Source organism: Callospermophilus lateralis, chromosome 1, assembly GCF_048772815.1.
Source record: "Callospermophilus lateralis isolate mCalLat2 chromosome 1, mCalLat2.hap1, whole genome shotgun sequence".
NCBI lineage: Eukaryota > Metazoa > Chordata > Mammalia > Rodentia > Sciuridae > Callospermophilus > Callospermophilus lateralis.
The window spans coordinates 15525190-15540916 of record NC_135305.1 but is presented as its reverse complement, the minus strand read 5'-3'; the positions used below and the strand labels follow the sequence as shown (position 1 = coordinate 15540916).

The 15727-nt window shown below is 50.4% G+C and overlaps 1 protein-coding gene across 2 annotated transcripts in view; it reads right to left on the bottom strand.

The window, feature by feature from the left end:
- The window catches only part of Hipk2 (homeodomain interacting protein kinase 2), a 190443-nt gene that overhangs the window by 65921 nt on the left and 108795 nt on the right, over window positions 1-15727 (bottom strand). The window lies entirely within an intron of this gene.

Here is a 15727-nt window from a genome sequence, read left to right as displayed (position 1 = left end):
GTTTCTACGTGAACTCTGGCTTTCCAAACTGGGGACTCCTACTGACTGCCTGTGGAGGCCTGTGGTGCCCAGGAGAGTTGGTGTGATGCAGTGACCCATCCACTCTCGGGCTCCGTCTGGCTGGGTTGGTGTAGGGCCAGGCCAGTACCTGGGGAGCAGATCTTATAGGAAGCACACTTATCAGCTTCACTACCTACATGCCAACCAGATGAAATGATGACCACGTGAATGGGACTAGGGAGCCAGCTTTTATAACTAAAGACCTGGAAATCTTTGGAGGATGCCTGTTTTTTACAAAGGAATTCTGACACACAAATATTCTCCTTTTAAGAAGATGTGAAACAATTTGCTTCCACCAAAACAATGGGATTAAGTCCAATATCCATTCACACCGGTGATTCTTTTCTTGGGGATCTATCTCACATTTTTTCAAGGAAACATTACTATTTTGTTTTCATTAGCTTCTTCAAAGTTAATCTCAGTAGAAGATCTCTCATGTTACAATTATCATTCCCTGTTCATGAATACATCATCTAGGAATCAACCAGAATTCCATTAGAAGCTACTAATAACCCATTCTTGACTATAGGAGCCAATGTCCCCTCACACAACAGACAAGGTCACATACTGGAGATTTCAAAGGAAACCACTTAAATTCAGAAAACTGCACATGAAATTGGTAATCAAAACCAGAGACCACAGAGCACACCCTCTTCTCTGAGCATCTGTTACGACTCAGTAGGGGTACGTCTTAGGGACAACCAGGCTCAAAATTTGACACGTGAACACAGCTCATACTCTTTGGAACTGTGGCCTCGGGTGCTGTGTGATACAAAATGCATCAGCCCCGCCGCAGCTTTCTCCCTACGTTTCCCACTTGATAAAGCGAAGCGAGGGGAGGCTGTTCTGCCTGCCTTTAGTAATCAAGAGCGGTAGCCAAGGGCGGAGGCTGTCCTCCACCAGGTCACCTTTTGCCCACCTGACAGGAGGGGCGCCAGGTGGCCTCTGTTGGCTTCTTCTGGATGAATTGTCTCCATTCAAAAAGCAGGCTTCACCTCCCCCATTTAAATTTTCTCTCATTGCTAATCTCCCTTCTCTAGAAAATAGTATTGAAAACAACAACAACAACAAAAAAAACCCAACCAAACAACAACAACAAAAAAACCACTAAAATATCGTTACAAAGTGTTGATTTTTCAGATGCACAAAGGAGGTGGAGATGGTGTTTCTGGAGTCACCTCACTGTTGGTCTGGGCAGTAAGGGGGGTATGATGGTCTGGATGCTGAATGTCCCCCACAGGCCCTATGTGGTCCCCCGGGGTAGTGTTACTGGAAGGCTGCAGAACCTTTGGGAGGTGGGGCCTAGTGAGAGGCCCTTGGGTCATCGGGAGCATGCCCTTGAAAGGGACTTGGGCCTCCAACCCCTTTCTCTTTCCTTTTTGCTCCATGGCTCATGATGGTTTTGCTCTGTCGTGCTCTCCCACCAGGAAGTGCTCCTCACCCTAGGCCCAAAGCAATGGGGCCAGCTGACCATGGACTGGAACCTTCAAACTGTGAACCAAAATACCCGTTTTGTATCAGAAGTCAGTTGCCTCAGAGAAGGAAAGCTGACTAACAGAAGGAGAGTCACTGCCAGGAGGGCACGGAGCACACTGCCCCCGTGCTGCTATTTCACAGGCCTTCCATTGTCCCTGTCCCCGCACTACTGGGGATGGCTGCCAGTGCTCTCCCTGGCCCCTCAGTCTCTGTGGGCCTTTGCTCCTTCAGGCCACTCTGGGCTGCTCTCGCCCTCTGGCATCCAAGAGCTGGGGCTGCCTGGGTGGCTCCATGATGAACTCCAGCTGCACACCCTTGTTTCAGGCAGCCTCAACCCCAAGCCTGCCAGGTCACCTGTGCCCCATGTGTCCCACATACGGGGGCTCCCACATTCACCATCTTAGTGTAGAATGACGAGGTCCCAGCTGGATCACCTCTAGTGTGCTGTAAGGATGGGTTTAGTTTACTTAAAAAATCGCAGACCTCAGAAAGAGAAAGGAATGCCCGAAAGCAACCCTACAGAGAAAGCGCCGCAGCGCCTGCCGTTCTTCCCGCCTCGCCTGCTCTAGAGTCAGTGCCCTGCCTCCTGTCACGTGTGGAGCGGGCCTGGGCTGCCTTCGGTGGGTGGCCAGCATGGCTGGATGTGGGAATGTGTGCCACTCCGTTCTCCAGGCCCTGCCTGAGGAAGGAGGCGGTGAGTTCCCTGGGGTCTTCTCTGCGCTTGACCTTGGGCTGGCCCTTCCTATCAGTTAGATGGGCTCTCACAGCCCCAAAGCAGGCCGCCTTTTACCTGTGGACACCTCCCTTTCCAGTTCCTGTCCCCTGGAGCCATGCACAGCAGAATCCAAAACTGAGACTGTCTCCCTGGCACTCTGGTGATGTTCTTGGGCAAGAAACAGAAGTCACAGGTCTTGACAGCTGACATTACATGAGCAGGGCCTGCGAAAATTGCTTAGTCAACCAAGAAAATGAAGCGCAGCCACTTCTGGTACCATGACACACACATACAGCACAGGTTTTTCCTGCTCTGACTACAAAGAACAAACGCTCGGGCCTCGGGTTAAATGGTTGGGGAACAAAAGAACAGCTCCGTCCTGTGAAGGGCTCTCAAGCTGGGAGGGTGACACTGGAGCATGGGGCAACTGACAAGGGATATGAGACGTGCGGAACACAGACACAGACACGGAAAGTAGCTGAAGAAGCACCCGACAGCACCAGCAACTCCACTCTAGAAAACAAAGCGACTGCAAGGACAGAACAAGCAAACGTGACAACACACCCAGACCCAGAGGGTCTCCCGCAGTGCTGCCGGGTGCCCTGCCACTCCCCACCCCAGCCCCCGTGGGTGACCTCCCCTGTGGTTTCCATCTCTTGACCCACTGTATCCCCTCAGCCTCTTCTAACGGGACCTGGCGATGCTCTGCTGAGTACTGTCCTTGGTGAGACCGGCATGGCCTCCACACTGTCATGTCCATGGTCAATTTCTCACCCGAAGACCCGAGAGCTGCCTTTCTTCCACACGGTCCACCGCTCCATTCTGCAACTCTTGCTCTTGGTTTTCTGGGAGCCACGGTCTCCCCGATCTGTCCATCCACCCCTCTGGTGCTGGCCTGTCCACTTCCTTTACTGGCTTGTCTTCCTCTATCCACTGTCACATGCTGGTGAAGCCCTGGGCCTTGCTCATCTCCTTGTCGATTTTTGCCCAAGATAATTGACATGAGTTGAATTTTGTAAAAGATAAGCGAAAATTGCAATCCTGGGACCTCAGAATGTGACCTTATTTGGGAATGGGGTTGTTGCAGGTGTAATTAATTAAGATGAGGCCATACTGAAGTAGCTGGCCCCTAATCCAATATGACTAGTGTCCTTATAAGAGGGGAATTTGGACACAGCCACAGCAGCAAAGGGGCCATGTGAAGACAGAGACAGAGTAGAGTTAGCTGCCATAAGCTCAGGAACACCTGGAGTTACGGAAGCAGGAAGATGTAGGAAAAGACACCCCCTGGAGGCTTCAGAAGGAGCATGACCCTGATGACACTGGATTTTGGTCTTCCAGCCTCCAGAACTGTGAGAGAAGTATGTGAATAAGTATCCACACATTTTGTGGCACTTGTTATAGCAGTCTTAGGAGACCGATACAGTATTCTCACTCCCACAGGTTTAAACTCTGCTTGAATTTCCAAATTTCTGTCTCCATCCCTGAATTCTTTTCTTAGTTTCTGACTTAAGTCTGACAGCCTGCTGTCTCCTTGTTATGCCTCTCAGTCATCCTAGAGTTCATGTGTTTAGAAGGGAACTCTAAGCCAGGCTCCGTGGTGCACACCTGTAATCCTAGCAACTCAGGAGGCTGAGGCAGGAGGATGGACAATTCAAAGCCAGTCTCAGCAAAAGCAACTCAGTGAGACCCTGTCTCTAAATAAAATACAAAATAGGGCTGGGATGTGGCTCAGGGGTGGAGTGCCCTTGAGTTCAATCCCTGGTAACCCACCCCTGCCCCACGCAAAAAAAGGGAACTCTACTCCATCCCTCCTCTCCAAACTGATTTCTTCCTCTTCCCCTCACTCCTTGGAAGGGAGCTACCCCACCCTCAGATGCTTAGCCGGAAATCTGGAAAGGATCTTTGATCCCTGTCTTCGTCTCTTCCCTCTCCGCCATCTAATCCATGTACAGGACCAGCTCCAAAGTCTCCCACACATCAGTCCCAGGTTCTCTGTGTCTCCTGGCAGGGCTCTGGCCCTGGCCGGCTGTCCTACCTGGAACTTCCTGTCCAGCTCCCCTCCCTCCCGCCCCCCCTTGCTTGTGTGCTGGGAATCGGACCTGGGGCCTTGAGCCCATCAGGCAACCCATCCACTCTCCTGCTTGCACCCCCTCCTTCTCAGCTGCCCCGCTGCACCTAGGGTGAAGTCTGAATCCTCCACAGCCCAGGCTCCACGAGCCCTCCCAGCCATTCTCCCAGCCCCTTTCAGGTTCAGCAACCCGTCGGTGCCTTCCGACCCTCACGGGATGTGGTCCCTGCCTGGAATGCTCTCCATGGCTGCCCATTGCCATCCTCACACCTCAGCCTAACTGTCACTGCTACAGACAACCCCCTGACGACAGCTGGTCTCCATCTATGTGCCAGAAATGTCACTGTACAGCACTTTCCCAGGAACCTGCCCACTGTGTCTACTCTACCAAGTCCACAAGGCAGCATGGTGCCTGGTATCTAGTAGCCACTCAATCAATACGTGTTTGCTGATTGAATAAACCTTGATTAAATTTAAGCAAGTGCTAGAGTATGTTTGTGACCCACTGGAGGTTGGAAGGCAGTACAGAAACGGGAATGTTAGGGTGAATCTGCTGAAAGAATGGAGGCTGGGGCCCCAGGGCAGGCCTCAGCCAGGGGCGAGGGGCAGGTGTGGGCCAGCCCACGCTCACCTGTAGAGGCGCCTGAGCGGGGCTGCAGGGAGAGTTAGAGACACCTATTTGCAGTTGCTTGTCAGCAGAAAAGAGGAGGAGCAGGGTTGGAGTGGCCCCAAAGTCACATAGGATGGGGATTTAACACCTCGGATTTGGTCCAAGCCTCTTGTTTTGTGGCCACAGTGTCATGCCCTGGAAGCCATCTCCCTGCCTGGTGACACAGAGGCTCGCTATATCAGGGCCTTCAGTGCACCGCTGACCACCCGAGACCCTTGCTGCCTTTTCTGAGCCACCTTGAGCTCTTCTCCCTCCCCAGGGATGCGTCTTCTCTGCTCGCAAGAGACATATTTCGGATACAGTCTTCTTTCCTGCCCTCCCCTCTTCCTTCCATCTGCTCTACTCAGACACACCTCCTCTGGGCTGGCTTGCCATGGGACAAAGATGCGAGGAATGACAAGCTCACACCAGCCAGGCCCAATAAATATTAATGGAGCACCTGCTGGCCCCACACCGTCTCGGAGAATCTCCTCATTCCTATTTTGGGACGTCGAAAATACTTTAAACATACATAAAGTGTCAGACAAAATTTACACCTAAGGAAGAAGGATCATTCTTTTCCAACATTTCTAACGAAAGACAGTGGTAGCCTTGACAAATGCCAAAGCGGGGGTGGCCTCCAGGCACCAGGCAGCGTGAGCACATCCCTCTCCCCACATCCAGAGCCTAGCACGGTGCCTGGGGCACAGAAAGTACTCGGTACACACTGCTAGAGGGAATGGCTGTGCCAGCTGCAGCCCCTAGGTGGCTGGTCTCCCCACCTGGGAGCTGGCAGCCCCCAGCAAGAGGCAGACTCTCGGCCTTCTGATTCCAGTTGGAGAGGTTCGCAGTTGGCTCCAGGGCAGGGAGAGTGGCTAGCTCCTGAGCACAGGGCACGAGGGTCCCCGTACTGCCACCCCTGCCACCTGCTGCTCCTCACCGTCCCTGTCGCAGCGCCTCTGCACACCTCTGTCTGAAAGAATCTCCTCAATACTACTTTGGGACATCAAAACTACTTGGAACATACATGATGTGCCAGACAAAACTTGCACCTGGGAAAGAGAAGGACCATTCCTTTCCAACATCCCCATGACAAGATACTGAAAATTCTGTTTTCCTATAGGAAGAGAAAAAAAAAAAAAAAAAACCCAACTGTCATTTTAACACATCAATTATTGAAGCTTTGATATTTAGCTCCTCTAGCTCTCTTGCTACCCCTAGATGAGCCCAGATCATGTGACCCTGCAGGGGACGACCTCCAGCTGAGGTGTGGAGATACAGACGGAGCCCTGGGCTCTCGGGCCCAATCCCGGAGCTCTCAGGTTCTGTCGTCACCTGCTTCCTGTGCTGGAATGAGGATTCAATTAAACAGAGCATCCTAGGAAGCACCTTGCAGGGCCTGGCATGGAGTAGCAATCAACACACATTAAATCACTTATCTATTATCTTCCTGAACCCACATGACAGTAATCAAATAAGAGAGCATCTCTTTCTTTTTGCAGGGGATACTGGAGATTGAAAACAGGCCTGGTGCATGCTAAGCACAGGCTCTACCACTGAGCTAACCCTCACCCCCTTTTTCTCATTTTTAAGCCCCCTTTCCTTCTTATACCTTGAAACATTAGGAGACTGTTTAACCAACAGCCATGCGCCTGTCACTGGCTTTGGAAGCAGAATTCCCTATCCATCCCCCTCCTTTCACTTGGTCCCATATTATCACTGGTGGCACGTACTGCACTGTGCACCAGGACTGAGAAGGTGGTGCCTGTCCTGGGTCATGTGGCTCCTCCTAACCAAGTGGTCTTGAGGTCAGAGTGATGCCCAGGAATACAGCCTGGGGACCAGGTCCAGGCGGGGTGCTCGGGGGGTGCTCACAGCATCAGAGGCAACAGTGGTCTAAGATGCAGGAAGGCAGCCTCTACTCACCCCAGCCTCCCCCCGGCTGAACACAGGCCGAGCCAATGTCCCCCTCACACCCTCGATGCTCTGATCAACAGGGCAAGGTTCAGCACTCCCGGAGCGAGCAATTAATCTGCAGCACTAATCCGAGAGCACAGGGAGAGCTGAGCGGTGCTGGAAAAATGTTACTCAATTTCCCCAAGTTTTTATTTCACCATCTATAAATGTGATTATTAATCTCGCTTTTTCCTCTTGTCTCTACAGCAGTTTATGAAGATAAATTATGGTCAGCAGAATTATAAAGCAGTTTGAACTCCTTGGAAGCAAGACACTCTATTAGTCCGTGGTATTTTATAATCACTGATATTATAAGGTGTACTTGAATTGAACTGCAGTGAAAAAGCCCGTTCCCACAAATATATGTAGATTGAAAGTAACCTCGGTATGGCTAGGGCAGAAGCAATCAAAATGTAAAATTGTATTTCAGATGGGTTGTTAAATCTTATGTTTCCATTGCAAAAATAAGGAGACTTGGCAATGCTGTCATGAGCTCTGAGCCACTGTCTGAGCGGGTGACCTGAGTGGAAGCAAGGGATTACATCAAAGCAACAAAGGACCCAGGGAACAGCCTCTGAAATCTCAAGAGAAGGGAGGAGGAGAAGGAGGAGGAGGCGATTTTGGAGAAATGGGAGCCAGAGGCAGAAGAGACCTGTGCGGAGGGCGGGGGCAGGAGAGCGCCCTGGGAGCCACTCCAAGGTGGAACATGCTCCCACCACTGACCTGGGAGCAGGCCAGCACCTGTGCAAGCGGAGCTCAGCGCACACCAGCGAATCCACGAGGGCCCAAGTGGAGATTTAAACAGTGATAGAGGCCCAGCTGGTCCCAGGTCACCCTGGCACATTTGGTTTTGAAAAAGAACAGCTTTTTCAACAAACAGGAGGTCTGAGAGGAGTTGTCTTTTTCTGTGGTCAGGGTATGAGGCGGAGAAGCAGAAGGAAACAGGACCCGGGGCGGAGGAGCGGGGGGGGGGGGGGGGGGGGTGGGGGGTGGGGGGGGTGGGGGGGGTGGTTCTAAGAACAAAAGACGAGGTTGACCAGGAGCCCCTGACTGTATCAGCTTGCACAGAGCTATCCTTGGAGGGGCTAAACAGGGGCACCCTGAGGTCTCTGGCCACGCACTTTGCCCTGTGACGAGCTGAAGAGACACCCTGGTAGGAAGCTGCTACTAAGACTAAGAGAGGCTACCATTCGCGAGGGAGAGCCAGGAGGGCACTGCACACGCGCCTTGGATGCTTGCAGCTTGATACAAAGCACAGAGCAAGTTCATGAAGAGATGTCCCAGATGTTCTGCCACCAATGCCCATAAAACTCCGGTGAGGATCATTTCAAGACCCTCCCAGGTGACTCTGTTGCCATTGGATACCTTTGGCTATCACCAACAGAAATGCTCCAGATACTGGGCCAATAGTGTGATCTGAATGGGAGGATGACCGTACTGCAGTTTGGTCTAGATGCTGACATCGTTCTCATGCCACACCTGGACAGTGTCTTGAAGGAAGCTGGCTTCTTTGAATTAACTGGCCATTTCCAGGATAATGTTAGGATCGGAGAGGCAGGTTTTGGATTTGTATTGCTGTGAAGATCTTGGCTCTGCACAAGATTTTCCTGGTGTGCACTAAATACAGACACACCCCCACCCCCACCCCACCCCCACACATACTTTTTCCACTGATCTAAAATCAAAATAAAAATAAAAAATCTAACTTTCTTGCTTTTATACCAGACAGAAAGGTTGGCTCTGGAACTCAAACTTAGTATAATCTCCAAAGGCTTCTGATGATGGTGGTGTAGACTGGAAACCTGTTTTTGGAGACCAGAACACATTCTAATGCTAGCCTCTCAATTTATGCAGCAGGGTATGTTAAACAAAATGAAGAAGGCACAGCAGAGATGCGGCCACCTCGACCACACTGACACCTTTTGGTGAAATACAAAAAGCGAGAAGGAAGGGAAAGAAAAAGACAACAAAAGAACACTAAGAATTCAAACCCTAGTGAGAGGTGTTTCCAGGAAGAACCAGCTTGGGTCCATTCCAGGAAGCCCATGGGGGTCACTTCAAAGACACTCGTACTGCCCTGGAATTCCTAGAATCACTGCCCTCCTGACACTCAGTACTTACTTTGCCTGTCCCCAGCCTGGGGGCCTGATATCTCCCAGTCTGGTCTCTGGTGACTTTACCATGAAGCCACACACTTCTGGAGAGAGCCTGGCCTGGCCTCCCAGCCTCTCAGTGTCACCCAGCTAGGTTTCATGCTGGGGCCATTTTCCAAAGTATGGGCTCAATAAATGTCCCTGGACGTACCTGTCAGCCTGGGATACAGAGTCACAAAGTTCTGTGAGCAGCCACACATAATTTTCTGTTTACCTATGGATAGCTCCAGGTTCTTTTAAAGTTTTTTAGTCTTTTTTTCTTTTGAGGAAGATAGCACACATACAAAGAAGAGCACAAGAAAAAAGTACAGCTCAATGTAACTGATCAGAAAACGAAGGCCAATGTCACTACCAGTTGAGTGAAGAAATGGAACATGGCCAGTGTGTCAAAATCCTCAGGTTCCCTGCCACACACAACCCCTTCTCCTCAAAGGGGCTTTGGGTGGTGACGTGTGGTTGGCTCGCCTGAGCCAGGTGTGGGTTGCACTGGCAGGGTGGACCCCAAGCCTCAGTGCACTCTGCCCTGATGAGCTGCCTGAGCAGGTGATGGGGTGATGGCGAAGGCCGAAGCTGGGAACATGCCACAGCTGGCTGGGGAAGCAGACAGAGCCGCAGACAGTCTCTTATGACAGTCCTTCTCGTGGTTCCTTTTATTGATCGTTTTGCTTCCGCTTTGTAAGTTTGTTGACTGAGGCTGGGGTTTTAAACTGTGCATTTGGAGCTTCTTGAGGGCAGCTTCTGATTCTAGAAAGGCCCACCCTGTATTGCACTGTCACCTGTGGTCACCTTCAGCTTGCTGGGGCCATTCCTTTTCCTCCGCACTGGGAGGGAATTTGAAATTTCAGTTCCTGTGGATCAGAAGCACATGCGGCATCTTCACTTCACGCATCCTGGTGACACAGTATCTACCAAAAGTGACCATGAGATGTCAGGCAGGGAAAGGGCTGGCTTCTTCCATGTGAACCTGTTACTCACGGTCAACCTCCCCAACCCCCCCCCCCAGAGAAAGAAAAGCTTACTGAGAAAGTAATATTGCACATGTGCAGCTTTACTGATCTAAATGTCAAAGTTCTCACTGCTTCAACATTTGGCTTTGGCTAATTTGTGGCTAGTACTCAATAAATGTTAGCTGGAAAATGACCATGAGCAGAAGAGCCACTGTGCTGTCCTTCCCAAGGGTTCCCCATGCCTATGCTAGAGAGCTCCCAAGTCCTTAACTCATACACGAGGGGCTGGACCACAGTCGAGGCTCATCTCTGGGGCATTTCCCTTCCTTCCAGCACCATCTGGTCATGTGCGGTGGAGCTGAGCCACAGCCATTCTGTCTGATGGTTTGGGGTAAGAGACTGGGCACCCATGATAGAAACTTGCTCTTTCTTTGAAAGGGAGACACATTCAGTGTCACCAACTGAAGCTAGTTCAATTAAGAGAGCAGAAGCCAGAAACCTAAGACAGAAAAAAGAGCCCACTGAGTAAAGATGCCAAACATATGTTAGCGGGTGAATTTCCGTTGCAGCCACTGGGATATTCCCCTAGGAAAAGCATCATCAGAGAAGCCTCCTTCCCTCTGCTGTGTTTTTGGTAGAGAATGATTGAGAAAGAAGGGTCAAACCTACTCACTCCCTAACTAATTTAGTTTCCAAAGCCAGGAGCCTTCCTGGCCAAGGGAATGTGTTCTGACGCAGTGGGTAGAGGAAGTGGCTGTCTCCAGGCAGGCAGGGGTACATGAGGCGAGAGGAGCCAGGTGCACGAGGCTGGCCTTGCTCTCTGGGGAAGCACACATGGTCCTGGCACCAGCAAAAGAGGACTCTCTGAGGCATGTCTTTCAACCAATTCTACGGAGGAAATGTCCACAGAATGGACTTGACCTAGGTTTGTCTTCCCACAGCAGGACCAGTTGGGATCCACCAAGGTCAGGGCAAGGCTCTCGTGGCAGCTGGTTTGTTATAGCAGAAATTAGGAACCAGGAAACTCTGCCTAAGAAAATGGGTATAAACTCCAGGTCTCCAGCAAAAGGCAGCTTATTTAGGGAAAACTTTCCAGCCCTCCAGTAGTCCTGAAGGGGTGGACAAAACCAAATCCAACCTATGTTTGCTTTCTTGTGTTTGAGTCATGGAAAAAAAAAAAACTCAGCTGGCCCCCACTAGGGGGTGCTGAAGTGTAGCCGACACATGATCTGGGTGCCATCTGAACCTTCAACTCCTGTGGGGACAGAGGGGTGGAACACACTGAGGCACTGAGGACAGTCACTGCACCTCACTGTAGGAAACCCACAGTAAACTGCACCTCACTGTAGGAAACCCACAGTAAACTGAGATATTTCTGTCTGTGGAATGGGGTTAGTCATTCATCCAGATGAGGATACCACTGCCCCATCTTGCCATAAACAGATTTTTTCATCCTAACAATGGGGCCTCTTTGTAATCGTCTTTGGGACTCGTCTTTGGAATGGAACAACACTCAGCAAGAGAAGTCAGGCTGTCCATTTTGTTTTCATGAGCACCAAATACTGCTCTGGACCAGGGTGGAATCAGTGTGTGGTCCACACATTAGCTGGGAGTCCAGAGGCAAGAGGGAGGAAGGAGAGAGGGAGAAGGAGGAATCAGGTGAGAGCAAGAGGGGAAGAGGCTCTGGGTTTACAGGGGGGTCCCTCAGTTACTTCCATCACAATTGGCCTCTTTGGAAAGCACCTCTCCTCTTGGCTACCTGCTCAAGCCTTTCTGCCCCGCACCAACAGGTGTGTATGTGTGTGTGTTTCTACACGCACATGTGTGTTTTAATGAGAAGAATGTATAGCCAGCTCTTTCCTTGCCTGGGAGCACCTGAGGCCATGGACTATGCATTTCTGACCTCGGTGCACCCTGCAGCACCTGCACAGACCCTTGTGAGGCGGTGCTGGTGGAAGGTCACGCGTTACATGGCTCACACTCGCCACCTAGAAGAGGCTGTGGTTCATTGTGATCTTTTTTCTACCACCAAGCACTATGCCCAAAACATAGTAAATGCTCAATACACAGATGTCTGCTGAGCTGAAGTGAGTGGCTGACTTTGTGAAGAGGTGACAACAGGATGTCTTACTGTGTGTTCATTTTGGAGGAAAGAAAGAGGAGGGAGCAAGCAGGCTCTGAGAGTTCCTCCTGACGGTGGGGATGTCAGTGGGAGGAATCTCAAGAGAAAACTTTAAAAAGCCCGATTTTTAGTAGGAGAAGATTGACACAGAGTTTGTATCTTTCAGAAATATAGAAGCTGAGAAGTGGAGGGGTGAAAAAGGAGAGACTCTGTATTTGAGATGAAGAAATAAACAATAGGTGGAGATGGGGAACGGGAGGCAGCTGGGGAAATTTTTAAAAATTCATCTAAAAACACCCACAAGCAATTAAGTGGATGCTTGAAGGAATGACAGTGATCTTTGGTGTAAAGAGCTCAGTTTCTTTCTTGCCAAAGAATAACGCTTTCGTGTAGCATCTGAAACAACCGAGTGGTGGCTGTGGTGCTTGCCTCTGTGGTGTAGCTGCGGAAGTAGGTCTTGCACACATGTATTTAGGCCGGTCCTGGATTCCCTGCGCGATCAAGACCTCCTCCAGGAGAGAGGGCCTACGTTTGCTTCTAAGAAGTGCTTGGCAGAGTGCTGCTGGGTGGAAAGCTGTGCACAGCAGGCGCTCAATCAGCATTAACTGACTAAATGGAGCTAACCAAACCCCATGGTCCCCAGTTGGGAAGGCTCTGACACAGGACTGTCTAGTTCCTTTTTGTTTGGTCTCAAAAACTGTGTGTTTAAAAAAAAACAAAACAGAAAATCCCCAATACTCCAAAGATTCAACTCGAGAGTCAGTTTTGAGGCTAAGAGAAACCGTTCTGCCTAACTTGTTGGCAATTCTGGCTCATGTGAAGATCCAACGCAGCCTTCCTCCTTCCCTCTCCCAAGCCTCCCTGACTTTATGGAGGCTGACAGATCTCCCGTGATCACAGAGCCCAAGGTTACCGGCTCTCGCTGGGGAGTCATGGCTCAGACCAGGAAATCAACAGCTGGGGAGAAGTGTGGAGGGACCTACCAGGGGCTCTGGGGCCAAGGTGCACAGCGCACAGTCCCCGCCTGGCCACCCCCCAGGACGGTGTCAACAGGGCTGAGGTGCAGTGAGTCTTCCCGTTCACTTAAACAGATCCTATTCTGAAAGCCTGAGCCTCCTTCCACCCTCCTTCCCACTCAGTTCTCACCAGCCCCTTTGCAATATCACCCAGGGCCACTCCCGGGGTTCCTCTCCTGTGGAGGGCAGGGCAAGGGGAGAAGGATGCCTCAGGGCCTTTTCCTCTGCCAGATGTATTGTGTTCAATATGAACAAATATTTGTGCAGCCTGGGTGTTTACCATCAATACTGGGATAGAGTCATTAGCGATTAGATTTTTCTATGGGAAGCAGCAAAACACAGGGGAGAAAGCAAAACCCCAAATGAAGGAGCAGAAACACCAAGGGCTGGCATCTGAAGGAATTGCTCCAAAACAATATGGGAAAAGGCAGAACTGTATTTCCTCTGTTCTTCTAAGGGGAAGTTCAGAAAAAGGTCAGGAGAGAACAATGCAGGCCATCTATCAGAGCAGCCTCTAACCTAGAAGGTTCCTCACCGCGCGGCCTCATTTCTCAATTCTGTAATTACCACCCCCTGCCACAGATCGCACGCCACCACAGCCTTATGAATTATACATTTCATTTCCATTTACCAACACCCCTACGCGGTGGCCACTGCCATGGTGGGCGACTGTGGGGGCTGGGATGCTGCAGGGTCCCTTCCCCCAGGTGCACACACAAATGTCCCGGGCCCAGGGCACCAGCAGGCACCCCTGCAGGCTGCTGGTGGCAACCTTCAATTCCCAGGCTATGGTTTTGTATACTGAACAAACAAGAACTGGCTACCAGCAGGGGTTTTCCTGGGGGAAATCACACGGGGTACCTTTCCTTCCCCTCAACAGTTTTACTCAGGCGAAAGCTGGTTAAAATGAATACTAAAGGTGGTCTTGATGGAGGCCAAGACTGTGGGGGTCTGGGGGTGTGTGTTTGGAGGTATCAACAGCAATGTGTACTCACTCCTGCTGTTGAGCTGGGGTGTGGGTCAGAAAGGGGGGTGCCAGGAATGGAGACCAGGCAGGAACCGGGGTAACCCACCCTTCCCGTTAACTGGCACTCCATCTCCTACCAGCGCAGAGGGCCTTAGGGAGGCTCTGGGCTATTTGTTATCATAAATGCTATTAGCATATTGAAGGGGGTCCTGCTCTTTGTTCAGAAAGAATTTCCTTTAAAAACTTGAGGTTTTGTGAAGCAGTCATCCTAGGTGATGAGGAGGACATGCCAGGAAACAGACAGGTGAGCAGTCGCTGAGTCTCCTGGACCCATCACTCTAAGCAGTGTGTAGGTAGGCTTTTAAAATTTATTTTTAAAAATGCGTTTAGATGCTTTCAGGGAAGACATTTCTAAAATGTGTTATAAAAACAGGATATTTAGGGCTGGGGTTGTGGCAGAGCCTTACCTGCCATGTGTGAGGCACTGGGTTCGAATCTCAGCACCACATATGAATAAATAAAGTCCATTAGGATGCTAAACATTATTTAAACCAAAAACCAAAACCAGGATATTTAATTCCTGAGGTTGATCGCAGGAACATAGTAGTAAATGGGATACAAATCACTATGACATAAGAGTTTATTCTCTTTTCTCAGTGTTGGACCATGTGTCTATAAAGGATTTGCTGAGGGACTATGGAGAGCACAGCAGTGACAGACCACTTCCAAGATGGCCCTGAAGATCCACGCCTCCTGGTATTCAACATCCTTGTGTGGTCTCCTCCCACAGTGGGTAAAGCAAGCTGTGTAACCAAAATAGCTCCAAAACGATGTGTGACTCCTGAGATCAGGTCATAAAAGACATGCGGCTTCTGCCTTGTTCTGCCTAGAATTATTTGTCCTGGGAGAAGCTATCTGCCATGCTGTGAGGATAATCGGGTAGACTTAGGGTGAGATCCACTGGGCAATGAACCAAGGGCTTCTGACAAGAGTACCAGCTTGCCAACTACAGGAGTGAGCCATCTTGCAAGAAGATCTTTCATCCCCAGTGGGTCAAGCCCCTGGGTGACCGCAGCCCTGGCTAAGGGCTCACTGCAATCTCCTGAGAGAACTCGAGTTGGAGCTGTTCAGCCAGGTTGCTTGCAAGTTCCTGGCCCAGAGGATTATGAAATAATAAATGTTAATCACATAAACCACTAAGTTCTGAGGTCACTTGTCACGTACCAATGACTCATATCCATGCATACCTGTAGAGGAGGAAGACCATGCAAAAGAAGCTACCATTCATTCTCTGACCAGCCCCAGTGGAACAATGACCAGATACCTGACACTGTGCCGGACACCCCACCTGGTCCCTGTTCAATGGGAATCACTTAAACACCTCCTTCGACGAGTGGCACGATAACAGTGGTGTCTACGGAGAACTTCCAAGCTCCTGAGGCAGGCAGGACTGAAGGGACAGAGAGAAGTTTGCACCTTGCTGTCCCACAGGAAGTCCCTAACAAAGGCACATTATCAGTTTGGACCACATGGGATTTAAATTTTTTTAAAGATTAGTTATGAACATTAAAAACTCAGGCAACAATTCCTAAAAG